Consider the following 19554-nt stretch of genomic DNA (forward strand, 5'->3'; position numbering starts at 1 on the left):
TCCCTTCCCTTCCCTTCCCTTCTTTCTTTCCTTCCCTTTCTGCAGTTCTAGATGCAGTTGTTTCCTCTCTCCACTACCCTGTTCTATTTCCAAAGACAGTATTCTACAGTCTACACTATCTAGCCTCCCTTGGTGTTTCCATTGAGAAGAGCTGCACTTTCCCCACAGTCCTTTTCCTTCTAGTCCTACGTATCACTTGGCTTTGTTGCGTTGTGTGATTGGCAGAGGAGAGAGGAGGCTGGGCTGCCAGACAAGCTAGCTCACTTTCATTGTTCTGTGTTCGCAGCTGGAAGTCAGAGCAGTCCCCGGAAAGTTTGTTTTTTATAAATGCCTTTCCTCTTCCTTGTGTCAGCTCTGGTAGGAATTAATAGTTTGAAGATTTATCTCTTTGAGACATGTCACAGGTAAGGTTTCTGCATATCAGATGGGTTGTTTGGGACGAGGAAGCTGAAAGGTGCAGGGGGAGTAGATGTGCATTCCTTCTCTCAGCAAGTGTATTTGAAGAAGGGACAAATGCATTATACAAGCAGCACCAGCTTGATCTTCCTGGCTTCTGTTTCACTGATAATTTTAATTTCCTTTGTTTTAAAGATTTGTGTGTGTCAGAATAGAGTGCTTGTGTGTCTGGTGCCTTTTCACTGATTGGAAGCCCTTTTGAAAGTGTTTGTGCAAACTCCTGATTCCGTTCAAGAAAGTTCCTTAAAAAAACCATGTGATTGTTTGCATTTCTTTCTGGAATAAAGAACGGTTGCAACCCTGCCAAGTGTTTAATCTTTTAGTAGGAGAAAAGGTGAGGGAAATATTTCTCTGTGACTTTTTTTTCCTCTTCAGACTTTGCTGGTTTTCCAACCGCATGGAACCAATGGTTGCTAAAGGTGACCATTGCTTCCTTTGGCTGACTCAAACGTTTTTTCCTCTTCAGCATGAGATGTACACATAACACAGTGTTTTTAATTCATTCAGACTTTTAGCTTTACTAATCTAGTTTTCTCTTTGTTGTGTGTAAAACTTTTATGACAAGTCAGTTGCTGCTGATTCTGTTTAAGGTCAGTTTCTAGTTAAGTTGAATTGATCAGGAATTAACGTATTTCCACAGTCAGTCATTTTACACAGTCCCCTTTGCCATATGCCCAGATCTGGGTTTAATTCATCTGCATTATAGCCAATGGTTTAATGTGTGTTGATGGTTCTCCAGTTACATCCGTTAGTATGTGATCAAATGACTCATCTCCCATGATGAAATGAGTAAAACGTAGCCACCGTCTAATATATAAGTAGAGAGGAAGCCTGACTGGAAGCCATGCAATCTTTCATAGAAGTCCCGTGTTTCCATCCTAAGTGTATGAGGATATGCTATGATAACATGATGGTGTGGGGAAAATCACTCCACATGCTCAAAAAGCACTTTCCCCTTATTATTCAGTATCACATATTCCAGTATTCAGACTGATGTTGAATGCAGATTCTATAGCTGATTCTGGCAAAATTGAAGCCCTTTTCTAAGCAGTGTTGATACATGGTGAACCACTGAGCTGGATCACTTTGCCACATTACTGTAACATGGATCCACTCAGCCCATATCTTGGTGCAGTGTTAAGTTAGGTTTCTGATGACATGTAGAAATCCCAGTTTGTGTTTGTAATAAATGATATCTGTGGTGCAAACTGGACTCTCAGTCCGGTCAGTGAGCATTTGACCTTTCTCTTTTGAAGCAACTCTTGTTTCTAGGAGTCTGGCTTTTTGATAGAATATCTTCCTGTGCTTTGTCTTGTAACCTTCTGATGAATCATTCAGCACCCGTCCTGTGAAACTGAATGTATGCTGTATCATGATTCATGCTGATAATCAACACCGAAGGGATCAGTGACACTGAATGTTTTACTCTGGTATTTTTTAAAGGTTTTGCATTGTATGCTTCATTTTGTTACCCCAGTGATTTTCCAACCAGCCATTTTAATGTAATTCATTTATATTATGTTTTACAAGCAGAATGAAAAAGATCATATTGATTGATTTGTATACAGAATTCTTAGAAAAGAATCAGAGTTCTTAAGGTACAGCACATTTGCATAACTAGATTGTTCTTTCACACTGTGTAAAAACAGCTATAAGGAGCTGTCCTGCACAGAACAAAAAAATACATTTATTTTTGTTATTAGTGGGAATCTGTGTTACTATTCCCTGAATCAGAGTTTTGTTTCATGTATCTTCCAAACTTTTTACCCAGCACACTTCTTGAGGTAGCTTACAAAACTAATCATGCAAAAGTACATTACAGTTTATCTACAAATATTAAAAGACACAACAGTATCATTAAACAGCAGAGAACCACAACACTAATTTTAGCTCTAAGTCACTCTGTACTAAGAGAAAAAAGTCTGTCTGGAGAGGGCAGCCTTTACCATTGTCCAAAAGGATGGCAGTGAACTAGCAAGATTGGGTGGAATCCAATGTTATGTGGGCTGAAGTATGTTCATATGTCGGGACTTTCTCCCTCTCTCCTGTAGCCCCTGTGCTCCCACCAGTGTTTGACCTAGAGGGCCTCCCAACTCTCCAGAGCAGATTTTGAGGGTGCAGTGGAAGCTGCAGCGGGAGGGGGAATCACCCCCTTCCGTATCCACTTACACCTGTTCTGTCAGTGGAAAACCTTCATTGGGTTTGTCTTTTCTGGGAAGAGAGTTCCACAGGAATAGAACCACCAGTGAGAAGGTTGTGGCCGTTGTACTTCTAATGGCAGCAACAACTCTTTTGGTCAGAGATCCTTTAACAACAATCCTTGAATGATATTAGGCAGCAGGAGAAGGCAGTTATGGTATGGAAATTGTGAGGCCAAAGACAGACAGATAGATTTTGCTATTTATTGCTGCACAGAAGCTTGTTGAATTGGTTGTTTGATTCTTGCTTCAGTGTGAGGGATTCAAAATTCAGTTAAGAATAGCTGTGCTGGATCAGACCAAGGGTTCATCTTGTCCAGCATTCCATTCACACAGTCGTCAACTAGCTGCCCATAGGAAACCCACAAGCAGGACATGAATGCCACAGCACCCTCTCATCCATGTTCCCCAGCAACTGGTGTACATAAGCATACTTCCTCTGATACTGGAGGTAGCATGTAGCCATCAGGACTAGTAGCCATTGATAGCCTTCTCCTCCATGAATTTGTGCAGTCCCCTTTTAATGCCAACCAAATTTGTGGCGAACACAACCTCTTATGGAAGTGAATTCTATAGTTTAACTATGTGCTGTGTGAAAAATTCCTGGACAAGCCTCCACTGTGGCACCAATTTACCTGTGTGAGACCTCCACATGCCTTTTTAATGGAATGTCTCAGTTATATAGGACATACATTGTGTGTAGAAGGTGCCAGGTTCAATCCCTGGCAACTCCATTTAAAAGTATCTCAGATAGCAGGATGAAGAAAGATCCTTGCCTGAGACCTTGGAGAGCTGCTGCTAGTTGGATATAACAGTACTGGGCTAGATAGACCAATAGTCTGACTCATTATAAGGTAGCTTCATATGTTCATATATTTGAGAGTTTCTGCAATAGGGCATATATTTGTACAACATATTTGGAGCCCTTACAGTGTATTAGGTGTTGCATATAAAGGCCATGTGACATATTGCCTGCCTTTAGATGTTTAACAGTCTTACAAGAATGAGCCTAATTTTCCTTGGACACATGTGCTTCCCCTCTCCACCCCCTCCCCCATGAGGAAGAGACTGGAAGGTTTCACTTCCATTTTAGATTAACTGCAGTTTAGTGTGTCATCCAAACCCTAAATTGTGGGTAATCTTAACTACGATTGGTGAAAACAAGCCAGCTTCCTAAAGTATGGTTTGAAATGCTTGTTTCCACTAACCACAGTTTGTCTGGGTTTATACAATACAGCTGTGGCTAATAAAAAGTGGAGGTAAAAGCTTTCACACCCATCCTCATGGCCTTAATGGAAGGGTATGAGGGAGTGCATGAACTCAGGGTGACACGAAGCTTGTTCTTGTAACACTACATCTGAACCAATCTATTATACGCCCCAACCACAGATGCTGAAGAAGCAGAAGTAGATCAGTTCTATGAGGATCTGCAGCACCTACTGGATAGTACACCAAAAAAAGATGTTATTTTCATTACAGGAGACTGGAATGCTAAGGTGGGTAGTCAAACGACACCTGGAATTACAGGCAAGCATGGTCTGGGAGAACAAAATGAAGCAGGACATAGGCTGATAGAATTTTGCCAAGACAACTCACTGTGCATAACAGACACTCTCTTCCAACAACCTAAGAGATGACTTTATACATGGACTTCACCAGACGGTCGACACCGAAATCAGATTGACTACATCATTTGTAGCCAAAGGTGGCGGACATCTGTGCAGTCGGTAAAAACAAGACCTGGAGCTGATTGTAGTTCAGATCACGAACTTCCTATTGCACAATTTAGAATCAGACTAAAGAGAATAGGGAAGACCCACAGATCAGTTAGATATGAGCTCACTAATATTCCTAATGAATATTTTTTTTTGCGGTTTTTGTGAACCGCCCAGAGAGCTTCGGCTATTGGGCGGTATAGAAATAAATAAATAAATAAATAAATAAATAATAGATTTAGTAGATAGGGTCCTGGAAGAACTATGGACAGAAGTTTGCAACATTGTTTAGGAGGCGGCAACAAAAAACGTCCCAAAGAGAAAGAAAACCAAGAAGGCAAGATGGCTGTCTGCTGAGACACTGGAAGCAGCCCAAGAAAGAAGGAAAGCAAAAGGCAACAGTGATCGGGGGAGATATGCCCCATTAAATGCAAAATTCCAGAGGTTAGCCAGAAGAGAGAAGGAATTATTTTTAAACAAGCAATGCGTGGTAGCGGAAGAAGATAATAGAATAGGAAGGACAAGAGACCTCTTCCAGAAAATTAGAAACCTCGGAGGTAAATTCCAGGCAAAAATGGGTATGATCAAAAACAAAGATGGCAAAGACCTAACAGAAGCAGAAGAGATCAAGAAAAGGTGGCAAGAATATACGGAAGATCTGTATAGGAAGGATAATAATATTGGGGATAGATTGACAGTGTGGTCAGTGAGCTAGAGCCAGACATCCTGAAGAGTGAGGTTGAATGGGCCTTAAGAAGCATTGCTAATAACAAGGCAGCAGGAGATGACGGTATCCCAGCTGAACTGTTTAAAATCTTGCAAGATGATGCTGTCAAGGTGATGCATGCCATATGCCAGCAAATTTGGAAAACACAAGAATGGCCACCAGATTGGAAAAAATCAACCTATATCCCCATACGAAAAAAGGGAAGCACCAAAGAATGTTCAAACTATCGAACAGTGGCACTTATTTCACATGCCAGTAAGGTAATGCTCACGATCTTGCAAGGTAGACTCCAGCAAGTCATGGAACGAGAATTGCCAGATGTACAAGCTGGGTTTAGAAAAGGCAGAGGAACTAGAGACCAAATTGGCAATATCTGCTGGATAATGGAGAAAGCCAGGGAGTTTCAGAAAAACATGTATTTCTGTTTTATTGACTATTCTAAAGCCTTTGACTGTGTGGATCATCACAAATTGTGGCAAGTTCTTGGTGGTATGGGGATACAAAGTCATCTTGTCTGCCTCCTGAGGAATCTGTATAACGACCAAGTAGCAACCGTAAGAACAGACTACGGAACAACGGACTGGTTTAAGATTGGGAAAGGCGTACGGCAGGGTTGTATACTCTCACCCTACCTATTCAACCTGTACGCAGAACACATCATGCGATGTGCTGGGCTTGATGAAGCCAAGGCTGGAGTTAAAATTGCTGGAAGAAACATTAACAATCTCAGATATGCAGATGATATCTTTGATGGCTGAAAGCGAGGAGGAGCTGAGGAACCTTATGACAAAGGTGAAAGAAGAAAGTGCAAAAGCTGGGTTGCAGTTCAACCTCAAAAAAACCAAGATTGCAACCAGCTGGATTGATAACTGGCAAATAGAGGGAGAAAATGTGGAGGCAGTGACAGACTTTGTCTTTCTAGGTGCAAAGATTTCTGCAGACGCTGACTGCAGCCAGGAAATCAGAAGACGTTTACTTCTTGGGAGGAGAGCAGTGGCAAATCTTGATAAAATAGTGAAGAGCAGAGACATCACACTGACAACAAAGGTCCGCATAGTTAAAGCAATGGTATTCCCCATAGTAATCTATGGCTGTGAGAGCTGGACCATAAGGAAGGCTGAGCGAAGGAAGATAGATGCTTTTGAACTGTGGTGCTGGAGGAAAATTCTGAGAGTGCCTTGGACTGCAAGAAGATCAAACCAGTCCATACTCCAGGAAATAAAGCCAGACTGCTCATTTGAGGGAATGATATGAAAGGCAAAACTGAAGTACTTTGGCCACATCATGAGAAGACAGGATACCCTGGAGAAGATGCTGATGCTAGGGAAAATGGAAGGCAAAAGGAAGAGGGGCCGACCAAGGGCAAGATGGATGGATGATATTCTGGAGATGACGGACTCGACCTTGGGTGAGCTGGGGGTGGCGATGGCGGACAGGAAGCTCTGGCGTGGGCTGGTCCATGAAGTCACGAAGAGTCGGAAGCGACTGACCGAATAAACAACAACAACAAAAACCTGGGTTAGCCACTGAGTATAAAGCTGCAACCAGTCCTGTCTCACTGATGTGTATTTGTGTGATACATGTGTTTTCAAGCAGGCTTGTCTGATTTACGCTTTACATTTTTAGGTGTACACTAAGCTTAATGATACCATGCTGAGCTTAATACCATATCATAGAATCACAGAATAGTAGAGTTGGAAGGGGCCTACAAGGCCATTGAGTCCAACCCCCTGCTCAATGCATAAGTGGTATCTTAATATCACTATTAAGATATAGTGCAGGGTGCAGAACTGTTTTGGGGTGGGGGGGCGGTTTGTCCCCCACTCTGCACCCTGTGGGCTGGATTATGTCAGTGGTGTAGCCCCGCCCCTGACATCAACTTCCCTTTGCTTTCTTTTTTCTTCATTCTGGAAGGAGGCACAGAACTCTATATCCTCCCAGCACGGAGAAAGCCCAGGCCACACCACAACCCTGCTGCTGTCTCTGGGATGGAGCGCTGGGTCTTGCCTGCACAGGAAAGAGTTGCTACTCTCAGATTGGAGAGAGCAGGAACAGCAGTGACTGGGACTCATCTGTGCATGGGGAAAATTGCTCGTTCCTCCCTTGCGTGGGTGAGTTTGCCACACAGGCCACTCTGCATCCCTGCTGCTCTCTCTGATCTCAGAGGGCCATTGGGACTCGCCTCTGCAGGGAAGAGAGACCACTCTCGCTGACATGGGCAAGCCAGACATGTGTGTGCCAGCAGAGAATCTCCGCTGTTATCTCCAACCTCTGATCTGAGATAGCAGCAGGGATGCCCTCTGAAGGGATTCCTCCAGGGAGCAGGCCTTGGAACCTACGTCCCACCCCCTGGAGGGTCACCAAGAGGCGGTGCAGGCCAGATTGGGGTGCTCCATCAGCCAGAGGTTCCACTTAGGTGGACTTCTTTCCAACATTTATCAAGGTTACAGAAGGCTTTAGCTTTTTCTTTGAAATACTGAGATTTTATCACATCTGTAAGTTTGGTTAACTGTAGCTTTTGTGTTTGAAATTTCTTTTATGCTCATTTGTGTGTTTGTGAGGCCGTACAATGAAAAGTCATTATGAAGTGCTTTTGAAAACTACCTGTTCTGACAAAAGATATTAGTGATGGTTTAAAAAAATCAAAAGCTGTAATTACTTTTCAGAAGCCCCTTAATTTCATGCCCTCGGAAAGTATAGCCTTTGGCAATTTTATTACATTGTTAATATCTAAAGACTGATGAATAAACATAATATATTTAAAACAGAAAAATATGTTTTAATTATATCCAAAGAACTGCTCAACCAGTTCTTTGCACCCAAAGGCGTTTGGGTTTTTTGTTTCTCTAACAGCAGTTTATTTATTAATTAATTACATTTCTATACCGCCCAATAGCTGAAGTTCTCCAGGCGTTTCACAAAAATGTCCTGTCCCCATCCCCCCGCCTCCAGTGCTGCATAGTAAGCAATGTTTGAAATGGAGTAATGTTTCAAATGCATGGCCTTCTCTTCAAAGAAAAAGCAGTAAAAATGTTCCCTGGGAATGTCAAAGCCCCTGAGCACACACCTATGTTCTTTGGATCCCAGCCATTGAAATTATTTACTTGTGCCATGTTTAACTTTAACTTTTAACCAGGGCAAGGAGAATTACAGAGCTATCTTGCCAAAAAAACCATGTATCGTGGACTGCCTTGAATATTATGGATGATAGCTAAGCTAGAACTACTGTTGTGAACACCATAGAGAACAAGTGTGCATCTACTTTTAAAAAATTTCTTTTAACTACTTACCAAGCAGCATAATATCCTGAAGCCTACTTCAAAAAGGCATATAGGGTTGATTTCCACCATATATTTTATGGGACATGTGCAAGCATTTGTGCAATATATGATATTGGAATAGCTGTGATGGGGAGGAAGAACATAAGAAGAGCCATGCTGGATCAGAGCCGGGGTCCATCTAGGCCAGTATTCTGTTCACACAGTGGCCAATCAGCTGGCCGTGGGAAACCCACAAGCAGGACATTACCGCAAAAGCATCCTCTCCACCCATGTTCCCCAGTAACTGGTGTACATAGGCATACTGCCTCTGATACTGGAGGTAGCATATAGCCATCAGGACTAGTAGACATAGATAGCTTTCTCCTCCATGAATTTGTCCAATCCTCTTTTAAAGCCATCCAAATTGGTGGCCATCACTACACCACAAGAAAGGTTGGCTGTGTTTGTACATCATGCTAAGCCAATCTGCAAATAAGCTACAGAGTGCACAGAACAACTTACAGTGTACCCAATGGACAATTGGGCTCACTGTAGCTTGTTCTCCCCTCCTTCCCCCTTGGTTCTCCAGCTGGTATCCCAGTGTTCTTCATGGCAGAAACTGGCTTGTCTCCCTCTCCCAGCTATGATTGCCACCCCTTTTCATTCGCCACTGGTTTAAAAAAAAAAATTGGAGCCTCAAAAATGCAGAAGTACGGTTGTTGTTTTTCTTTCAGCCTCACAAAATTGTGCAGTTGTGTTTGTGATTTTAAAATTATTATTGTTTTTGTTGGTCTTTCGCAAGTGCGCTCTTATGGCGGTCTGATCTGTATAGTCTTACCTGGTCAACTGCCTGGTGTAAGTATTGTTGGTGTTGATGTCCCATTTACTCCATCCCGTTCTGCCACCATCTAAGAGTTTAAAGTAAATATGTCAGAGAAATTTGCGCATTTTTTGGGACATGAAAATATACGCAAATTTTAATGGCTGGGAAATAGATGGAGGGAAAATTGGTGCATATTAAATGGCTGGGAAGTAAATGGAGGGGAAAGTTGTGCACCTGCAGTAATGGAACAGTTAATGGAGCCGTGAAAAGGGTAGGGAGTTAATATCTCATAATATGGAGACTTGGGGAAGAGTTGAAAATGCGGAGACACTGAGAAGTGTCAGTCCAACACTTAAAATCAAGAGGATCATGTTTTCAAGGGGGAGATATTGCCCCCCCTTTGGTGCACCTAATCTTTTGGCTCCCCCCTTTTTTTGGTGCTTCTGAATTGCACTACTGGGTCCCTCTTTCCCCTCAGTATTATTTCTTCGCCCTGCACAAATTAGCCTATGCAGCCTCATCTTGTCAATTTACTTGTATGTTACCTGCTCCTCTTCCTTGCTCTCTTTGACAGCTGAAACAGACAAGGAAATTGACCAGTTAAGACTATACCTATCAGGTAGCTGTAAGAGCGCACTTGCACTCTTGCGAAAGGCCAACCCCATCCACCCCAATTGCAACCTGAATTGCACATGTTTGAGGATCCAAATAATTTTAAAAATGCCGAGGATGAGTGAAGGTCCCTCCAAAGTGCTGTTTTGGTCACCTTGGAAGGGCAGTCATTGGTGAGATTGTGAAAAGCAAGCGGCATGGGCTTTTTTTGCCACTTTTGCCAAGTTGCTCTATAGCCTATCGCAGCAACCAATGATAAAATCTCTCTCCCAGGATCAGACAGTACAATAAACCATTGTAGGCAGGAATAACCCTACAACAAGCCATGGGTTCTCGCTGTGGCGTGTTGCCGAAATTAAGCCACCCCACAGAGAGTGCTCTGGGTTCAGACAACACAACAACTGACCATGGCTGGCTGCCCATGGTAGGTTGTCACGTCATGTGAACCCAGTCACAGTGTCTCATCCACCCAGAAACTTTTTTACACAAGCCTGTATAGAAAATAATATCAGAGGCAGACCAACAATTGAGAGAATGGTTTGTCTTAAAACTTAAAAACTTAACCCCCCCTGCAGCCCCCCAGTCTTAATCACGTGGGCAAACAAGGAAATCACTTGACCATTTCAAAGAAGACCTTTTCAATCTAGATATGGAAGGAGCAATCCTATGGCCGCTAGTCATCAGCTAAATGGCTATAGGATATGTGGTTTTCCAGGAACTGACCTTGGAGCTCCAGTTCCTGGAGAACCAACCTTCCCCCTTTCCGCTACCACTGGTTGAAATCATTCTAAAATAATACATATTAAATTAATGTACTAGATTCTCCTGTATCTATAAATGATGCTGTCATACTTAGAAATGGAGTCAGTCACAACAAGCTGGTTGTTCTTCTTCCAGCAGGCATTTAATTTCTAATCTGATGCTCTGATGATTAAGCTGGTTCTTTAATATTTTAAACATTTTAAACATTTAATATTTTGATATTTTAATTGCTGTATTTATTGTTTCGGCTGTTATTTTATTGTTTTTTATGATTGTAAACTGAAGACATCTGCCAGTTGGGTGGTACATACATTAAATAAATAATAAATTTCATTCCATACAAATCATCTCTCTGTGGAAATAGCTATGCTTGTGGGAGCTGGTTGGGGTAGAGCTCCTATTCTCTCCCTTCGCATCCCTGGCCACACATGCACAGATGCACATAGAGTACAGTGTACCAACTCTTACACACTGAATGGGAGGTCAGTGTGCACCATCATACAGTTATCTACCTGACTCTCTCCTTCCCAGTATAAGGGCCCACAAGATACTCCTGCCAAGAGTAACTGCTACAGAGTATCTTGGAGATGAGTATTGGAAGAGGGATGGAACCTTTGTTGAGTTTTTCAAAAGTGTGTGTATTTATGTGTGTGTGTTGGTGGAAGAAAGCCTGGTCTTTAGCATTCATCCGCTTCCAGTATCAATAGATTTTTTTTTTAAAGGAAGATTGATTAGTTTACTAAATGATTTGGTTAATATAACGGAAATTGTATTATATGAAAGTAATTATTTTCTGAAGGAATACAAAGTAGTTCTGTTTTCTGGCTGGCTGGCTTCTTTCCTAATTTTAACATTGTAATTGTTGAGGTTAAATGAGTATTATACTTTGAGCAGAAAAACACTATTAGTTATGTAACACACAGATTAAAAGAAGTGGAGCAGAGACTTAAATCTTTTTTTTTATATATCACAATTTACTGAAGTCATCTTTGGGGAAATCTAACCTAGAATGCTAGAATTAATTCATCCATCCAAAAACAACTTCTGAGTCCATCATGGCTCATAATACATTGTGCTTTTTAATTTTTGCAAGCTGCTTACTGTTGCACATGGGATATTGACCTTAATTACTTTTCAAAGATAAATTATGGTTTAATAAAAAATAACAAATATTGACCCACATTCCTGTTTTAACTTACTTTCTACTAAGATGACATGAGTAAATGAATATACTTAGCAAAATGGGATCAGGATGGAAAACAAATTGTATATCTTAATAACCAAGTGGACATTTTGATCACCTCTTGAGCTACACTGGCAGAGTGAATCTATACCACATTATGCCAGGACTAGAGATAGGCCACTGCTACATCAGCAGAATGGCTGCTGTAACTAATGCATACTCACCACAGGAGGGGAGGGAAAAATACATAGCCAGAAAATACAAAAATGACTTAAAATTACAGACACACCTACAGCGTCCCTGGAAACTGCCAGTGCCCACCAATCGGGGACAATACTCACATGTAACACAGACATGGAAGGAGCCAATAAACTCATGTTGATGGGGACACCCCACTATCACTTTCCCCTGTATCACAACTCGCGCTGCAGCACCAGTGTATCCCAACTCTGTCAGCTTTGTCGGCACAGCCAGCAATAACACTGCTACTTTAAGTTCTCAGGCATCTATACAAGAAGGTGTTTGCTATATGTGAACGGCTTGTCTTGTCTGAACTGTATTGCTCTAATACTTTTTCGCCCACAACAGGAGACTCTGGCCTCCAACACAGGCAGATACTGGTTATGCTGCTCAGAAATGCTGTCTTGGAGCACAACACACAAAAGAGAGGAAGGAGCAATATTCAGCAGCTAGCGGTCATTGTTGTTGGAACAGGATGTACAACGTGTGTTTGTAAAGAGGAAAGACTAAGTGACAGACGTGAGTGAATGAGTGAGAGAGAGGCGTCACGGTGCCAGCTGGGTGCTCAGCCAGTGCTTGCAACTTCAGCCCTCCCCTTCATGGTGGTAGTGGTGGTGGAGGAGAGACTGCAGTGACTATGAGTGTACTTCACCCTTGGGGGCTGTAGTGAAACACTGAGTGTGCAGTGGTGGCTTGTTCTGCTCCATTCATTTGGGATGTGATCCTGCAAGACAAGAATACTCATGATTATTTGGCCATCAGTGGCAATGTTTGGAGTGGTGAGCCTGGCCTCTGCCAAGAGAGAACTCCTATAATCAAAAACAGTTACTGCTCAGTGTTCCATCTTCCATTTTGGAGCAAGCTGTTGGATCAGATGGTGGCGAGTGTATTACTTGTTTTAGTGACGGTTTATGGTATTTTATTATGTTCTTGTTTTAGAGATATTATTTTAATTGTGTTTATATGTTGTACTGTTTTATATGGGTTGTTAGCCTTCTTAGGCTCTTTGCACGGAAAGGTGGGATATAAATCAAATAAATAAATAAAATATTTATTATTTGGTTGGAGCTGAATCACGCAGGATTTCCATATGAATATAGTATTTATTAACTTGAGCACGCTCTGGGAGAGAGCGCAGGACAGGAAGGCCTGGCGTGCTATGGTCCATGGGGTCACGAAGAGTCGGACACGACTGAACGACTGAACAACAACAATAGTATTTATTATTTTTAATTTAAATATTTATAAGCTACCTTTCTGGATAAAGTTAACTCAAGGCGGTGAACAAAGTACAAGTATAAAAATAAAAATATAATACTATAATACTATAATATATTATAATTAAACTTCAGACTATTTCATATTATAACAAGACTACAAAAATCTAAGAATACATTAAAATATTCAGTTAATATGAGAAAATATTCCCAGCAATAAAATAAAAAGAACAGCATTTTTTGAAAATAGGTGGTTTTTCAAAGCCTTTTAAAATGCCACAACTGAGATCTCTTCGCTGCCACTACTGTCACATGGCAGGCATGATTATGTGCTTTCACCTTTGTTTGGTCACATTTGGATTGAGGCTGCGCTGTAGCCACCATCCAGTCTGTTTCATTGCTCGGGGGTCTTGGTAAACCAGAGAGCCTTCTGTACTCCATGTGGCTGGCAAGGATGCTCTGGAGTGATTGTGTCAATAGACTTACCCATCTTACTATTCCGCAGTGGGATGAGGGCATTGGCAGGAGTACTAGCCATATCATCTGGAAAATCCCTCAGAGCATTCAAGAATCCTTCAGATTACATAAGTCTCCGAGAGCAGACCATCCTAATGTTAGTCACAGCCAATCTGAACTTCACCAGGGAGCAAGCTGTCCAAGACTATGGAGTCACATTCACCCTCTCCACCACCGGCTCACTCCCACTCCTCCCTATAGCAAACACCAGATTGAGAGTATTGTCTGCCACAAGTGTTGAGTTAGCAATGTATTGGCACAGCCCCATGGTTGTCATGGCGGGCATGAAGTCCTGAGCTGATCCAGCCAAGGCAGCTCTGGCATGAATGTTGAAGTCCTGCAGGAATACTCTCCTGGGGTTCTCCAACATCACACCAGAAGTCACCTCTGCCAGCTCAGCTAGGGAGGTTGTTGGGCAGTGAGGTGGGCAGTTCACCAACAGTATCCCTGTTCTGTCTCTCTGACCCAACACCAGATGCAAACTCCTGCATCCAGTTGCTCAGCAGACTTGTTTCCTGGTGAGAGAGATGGAATTCTTGTGGATAACTGCAACACCTCCCCCCTGAGATCTGACTGGGATTGGTGCTGCACCGAGTGGCTAGACAGACAGAGATGGACCAAGTTTGGCCCACCCAACACTCCTGCCCAGGTCTCAGTTATGCATGCTGGATCAGCCCCTGCATCTTCAATGCAATTGAATGTGTGGTCTGATACAAATAGATCTGGAAGTCCACAGAATATTATGAAGACTAACAAAACCATTTACCCACCATTCATTTAACCATCATTCACACTAGTAAGAAAGACTTTCACCAAATATTTGAAATGGTGATCTGAGCAGGATTTAGCTTTTTATAAACTCTGTGTCTTGCTCTGTCCTGGTTTTTTTACCATAAAATATTTGGGGTTTGAATGTGGCATACTTCTTGATAACAGTATGCGTGCTATTTAACTTGTTAGCCATCTGTGCAAAATCAACGGGCAGAATAAAGCAATTGATCAATGCAGGCCCACCAAAATCAAGAGAGCTATGCATTGCTAATTTATTGAACAAGAACTTTATAGTCTTATTTAAAACACTCTGAGGGCTATATCAGAGTTTGGACATTTTTATATTCTGGAAAGGCAATTGGTGGTGCAGTTTTGTGTAATGCACCTTAGATCATAATTCAGGAAGAAACACTCCTGATGCAACACAAAGCATTTCGTTTTGCCCAGTATCATTGTATAAATGTTTTTGGGAGATAGCTCTAGCCTGGAATTGTTATATAACTCCAAATCATTGTTTCCAAAATATCTGCCATTTGGACTTCTTGTTGTGAAACTCATGTTTCACTTTCTCCTCCTTTCCCCATTCTTTTATTTTCTGAGTAACACCTTGCCCTTTCACTTGCTTCAAAAGACCTTGTGTGTATGCTTTGGCTTTCTTATGCCTGTACCATGGGAATGAGGAATTCTGTGCCTCCCAGGAAGGAAAAAGGCTCCCCATTTGCTTTATAATGCATCAAGGAGCAATGTGTTTCTTCCTGAATTATGATCTAAAGTGCATTTCACAAAACTGCACCACCATTTGCCTATTTTACTTGACTTTTTAAAATTAATAATGTTTAATTTTTCCAACTGTTTATTTAACCTGTTTTTCCATTCTTGACAAAATGCAAGTTGTTATTCATTTATGAAACCCCATTGAAAAAAGCTTGTCTATTTAAAGAGAAAGAAAAGTCAAACATAGAACTGAATATCCTTAGTACTTTCTTTTATATGTACATATACATGTCTATATCTGGTGTGGCTTATTAGAAGAGCACATAACATATAATAATAAGTGAAACCTGTCTATTTCTTTACGCAGAGCCATATTTCCCAATGGAAGTCCAGAGAGGAACACATTTCTGTGTGTCTAAACACTTCTTGGGTTTCATAATTACAGAAGGCATTCAAACACCTCCAAACAGAGAGAGCCTTTGTTTTACACAGTGTGCACAGTTCTTTATTGACTCCCTCCCTGACTTTGTAGAATCCATGCCAAATTAGTGTATGTATGTTATTCTCTGCCACACACCCAAGACAAATAAACTTCAAACATAAGCTATAAGAGAACACCTTAAATTATCTAATGTTGTTGAATATTTGCCAGCAATGCCTGTCTCAGACCCTTTAGGCTATAGCCATACTCTCATTTCTAACTTCATTCTTTCACTTCTGATCTTTACTTTCTGTAGAAGCTTCTTAACTGACAGACACAACAACTTCAATATCATTGTGTACAGGGGACTATAGGTGCCATGTGAAGTGTTTAAGTGGCATAGATTGATATGAAATGCCCAACTTTTAGATCTATATTTTAGTAACCAGGGTGTCTTGTACTATGTGTGTAACAAATTAGAGCTTTCTGTCTGTTGGGGTACTATCCTAGCTTCTGATATACCTGTCTGTCAGAGACTGGGATAAAATGTCTTTATTTTAATTTCTAATCCTGTTTTTGGTATATATAAAATATTCTATATAAAAAGATATTTAGGTGTCCCAAACAGACTGGCCTGAACATAGTGGTATCTGAATGGTCTGAGTACCTCCCAGTGAGCTGGATCCCTGAAATTTGGTATATTGCTCTCTGATTCCTGCAAATGGGACATTTTTACATCTCTACCACAAAACAGAAGGGACGCTTTCAGGCAACTGTGGGGGTGAAAGAACCCATTGTGGGTTCTTTCCCTGCCCCCGTGTGTGCTGGTTGCCTGACTGCAATTTACATAATTACTCATGATGCAGCGCAGATTGCTGTGTTGCCTGAACCCGGTGCTTGTCATGGATTGCATGGTGGGTAGGAAGCCACCCCTGCAGTGCTGTACCCCAGGTTTGGACAATACAGCAACCCGTGCTTCATCGTGAGTAATTATGTGAATCGCAGTGGGTCCTTGCTGATTACTGGAAATGTCTAAAAGGGGGAAATGTGTAAATCTCTTCCTAGAAATGGGAGGTGGGAACTATACTTCTAAATAGTTAAGGTATTTCCAGCCACCTAGCTGAAGAAACACTGTCTGCTAGAAAAGTGTGAAAATGGGACACCTTTGCTGTTAAATGTCAAAACTTGGAGCATGATGTCTATTTCATAATAGAGACTGGCTTGCTAGCACAGAAAAAGCCAAGTTACCCATGGCATAGAATATTGGGTTGTGGGAATTCTGTTGTCTCTTCAGGTTTAGATTTGGAAAAGGGTTACTACCTGTTGCATCTGGAATCAAAGATCTATGCCTGCTGGATTCCAGCTTCATTTACTAGAGTATATGTTTGTGTCTGCATTTACACTTAAATATACACACACACAGAGGTAGAAGGTAGGCATATGGGACTTTATTTTTTCCTCTCTTTCCCTGCTTTGAATTCACCATGTGGCAGGCAAAGAGACTGTGATGAAGCCATTGCACCAGCACTAAAGGTTATTCGAAATTTAGGCAGAGTAAGAAAGTTGAAGTACATAGTAATCTGATACACTTTTCAGTTATCCATTACCAAGTATGCTGGGAGCAAGTTCTGACAGAAGAGGCCTTCAGCTCTTCTAAGTCCATACCCTTGAGTTTTCGCTTGATGCGTGCTTAGCTCTCTCATATCCAAAAACAGCAATAACGTCCACAGAAAATCCCCAAAGATGTATTTGATGCACAGTGCTTCCCCCACCCCAAGTACTCATGAAAGAATCTGTAGATACCAAATCAACCAACCCTGTTGAGTTTCTAAATGGATATAAATTCTACAAAGACATTGACTCGTGCTTCGTGCTTCCTCATCTTGTTTCTGTTCCAAACTTATCTGCTTGCGTGATTGATCTCACTAATATAATCATATTACTCCCCTTTGTCCTGTGTTTCATTGACTTATCATGTTGTATTAATATGTATGTTACGTGTTTTTGTCCTAGGATCTTTTTTTCTAACCTTTAATTCTATCATATACAACCATTTCTGGTTTACTGTAATTTTAATAAGATTGCTCCCAAAAATGATCAACAGCCAACGTTTCACTTCGGGAATGAGATGTAAAATTATGTTGTCATATAACTGTTACAAGCGCACATAATTTTTTCTCTCCCCTAGATTTAACTCGAGCTTCATACAAAACATACTTTGTTTTCTTTGAAGAAAGTCTTTATGGCTACTCTAGGGGCTCTTTTGTTGAATTGCATTTCAAAGTAAACATATATATGTGGATGTAAATGTTATTGACAGCAATAATGATTACCGTGGTTCTCTCCTGTAAATTATGGCACTGACTCAGTATATGGAGAAGTGGTTAGATACTGTGATGCAGGAAATTAAGTATTACATATAAAAATGTTTGGGCATCACTGACTCACTCACTCGGTCACTCAGTCATTCACTCAGTTACCCACAGGGATAACAACATTATCAGGGTACTAACCAAAGACTTGGAGTCCTGAAATACGTTTCATGTGTAGTTCAAAACACCCTGATTTCTAGAGAAATCTGAAAATGGAGCATTTGCATATCTCTTCTTCAGGATAATGGATTCAAATTGTACTCTCAGTGTTTAAGATATTTCCTGGCCACCCAGACAGCTAAAAGTTGGCACAACGTATGGTCCATGGGCCAAACTAGACAAGCACATCAGGATTTTATTTTTCATTTACGGTAGGTGTTTTGGGGTGTCCAATTTTCATCAGCTTCACAGCACCTAGGTAGGGTAGTTTCAACTGTTCCCAGTTGTGATCCCAGTAGAAGTCACCCCTCATGCGCTATCAGTCCAATGTGAACCTTTTTTATCAGTGTCTCTGTATGTGTGTGAGTGTGGAACAATTTTAATTGGGATAGTGTCTGCTGTTAATAAAAGAAAATCATGAGTTGCTTCCCAGTGATGCGTTTATCACAATATCTAGTTGGGCTCCAAGATTATAGCTCTATTCATGTGTTCCCCCTTGTGTGTCAGCATTCTAACTCACATGAGTATGGCATGCTCTCTGCTGCAGACAGTTAACCCTCCAGTGTGTGGAGGGTAGTGGGGCTGGTGACTGGGACACAACAGAGATAGTGGTATAATGGTAAATTTTGATGTTCAGGCATTCATCATCACAGTCCCGTAGCCACACCCCCAAGGAGAGACCAAAATTGCAGGCAGCTGTATTGATTCATGTCAGCAAAAAAGGTTCTGCAGTTGTCATCTTCACTAGGACCTGGTCTTTTGTAAAGCTAACAGACCTTTATTGCCCATCCAAGACCAAACCACTTGAAAACACTTTGTGTTACAACAGAAAGCAATATATTGTTGCTGGGAAAATTCATTTCCCCCCAGCTACTGTGAGGATTGCAGCTAAGCTCATAGGGGACAGGGAAGCTTGAGCGGGGTGGGGGTCACAGATGACATCAGCGTCCCTACTAATCAGAGTGTGTCGGCAATTCATCCCTGCAAGCCCTGGCCCCACTAGAACGCTGAACAGAGGAGGTGGGGTAAGTAAACATTTTAATCACTCTCATTCCAAGAGGCTAAGCTGAGTTGCATTGGCTTTTGGAATCCCATATTTTAATCCAGAATTCTCTTGGTGGCATCTGATTATTGAATTTCCTAATTGTATAGCTGGGGCAAAGTGGTGCAGATATGGAAGATTTGCCCCATTTCCCACATACATGTTACATAGAGGTTCTTGCAAATATTGACTCTACATATGAGAAGTGGTGGCACAGTCACACAGGAAAACTGTACCACTATATGAATTAGCACTCAGCATTCTGTTGCAGAAACAAAGACTAAGGATAAGGACAAGCAAAGTATTTAAAGAATAGTTCTGTAGTGTGACTCTACCTTCATCATTTATTTGACATATCAGCAAGTT

At 41.4% G+C, this 19554-nt stretch overlaps 1 protein-coding gene across 1 annotated transcript in view; it reads left to right on the forward strand.

Moving 5' to 3' along the window:
* Nucleotides 1-258: 258 nt before the first annotated feature.
* The window catches only part of SHANK2 (SH3 and multiple ankyrin repeat domains 2), a 556941-nt gene continuing 537645 nt past the window's right edge, over nt 259-19554 (forward strand). The window contains exon 1 of the mRNA XM_084851942.1: nt 259-404. The gene's annotated coding sequence lies outside the window, so the exon portion shown is untranslated. The remainder of the gene's footprint in view (nt 405-19554) is intronic.

Source organism: Heloderma suspectum, chromosome 1 (assembly GCF_057233095.1).
Source record: "Heloderma suspectum isolate Gila_16-S chromosome 1, 16-S_ref, whole genome shotgun sequence".
Lineage (NCBI taxonomy): Eukaryota > Metazoa > Chordata > Lepidosauria > Squamata > Helodermatidae > Heloderma > Heloderma suspectum.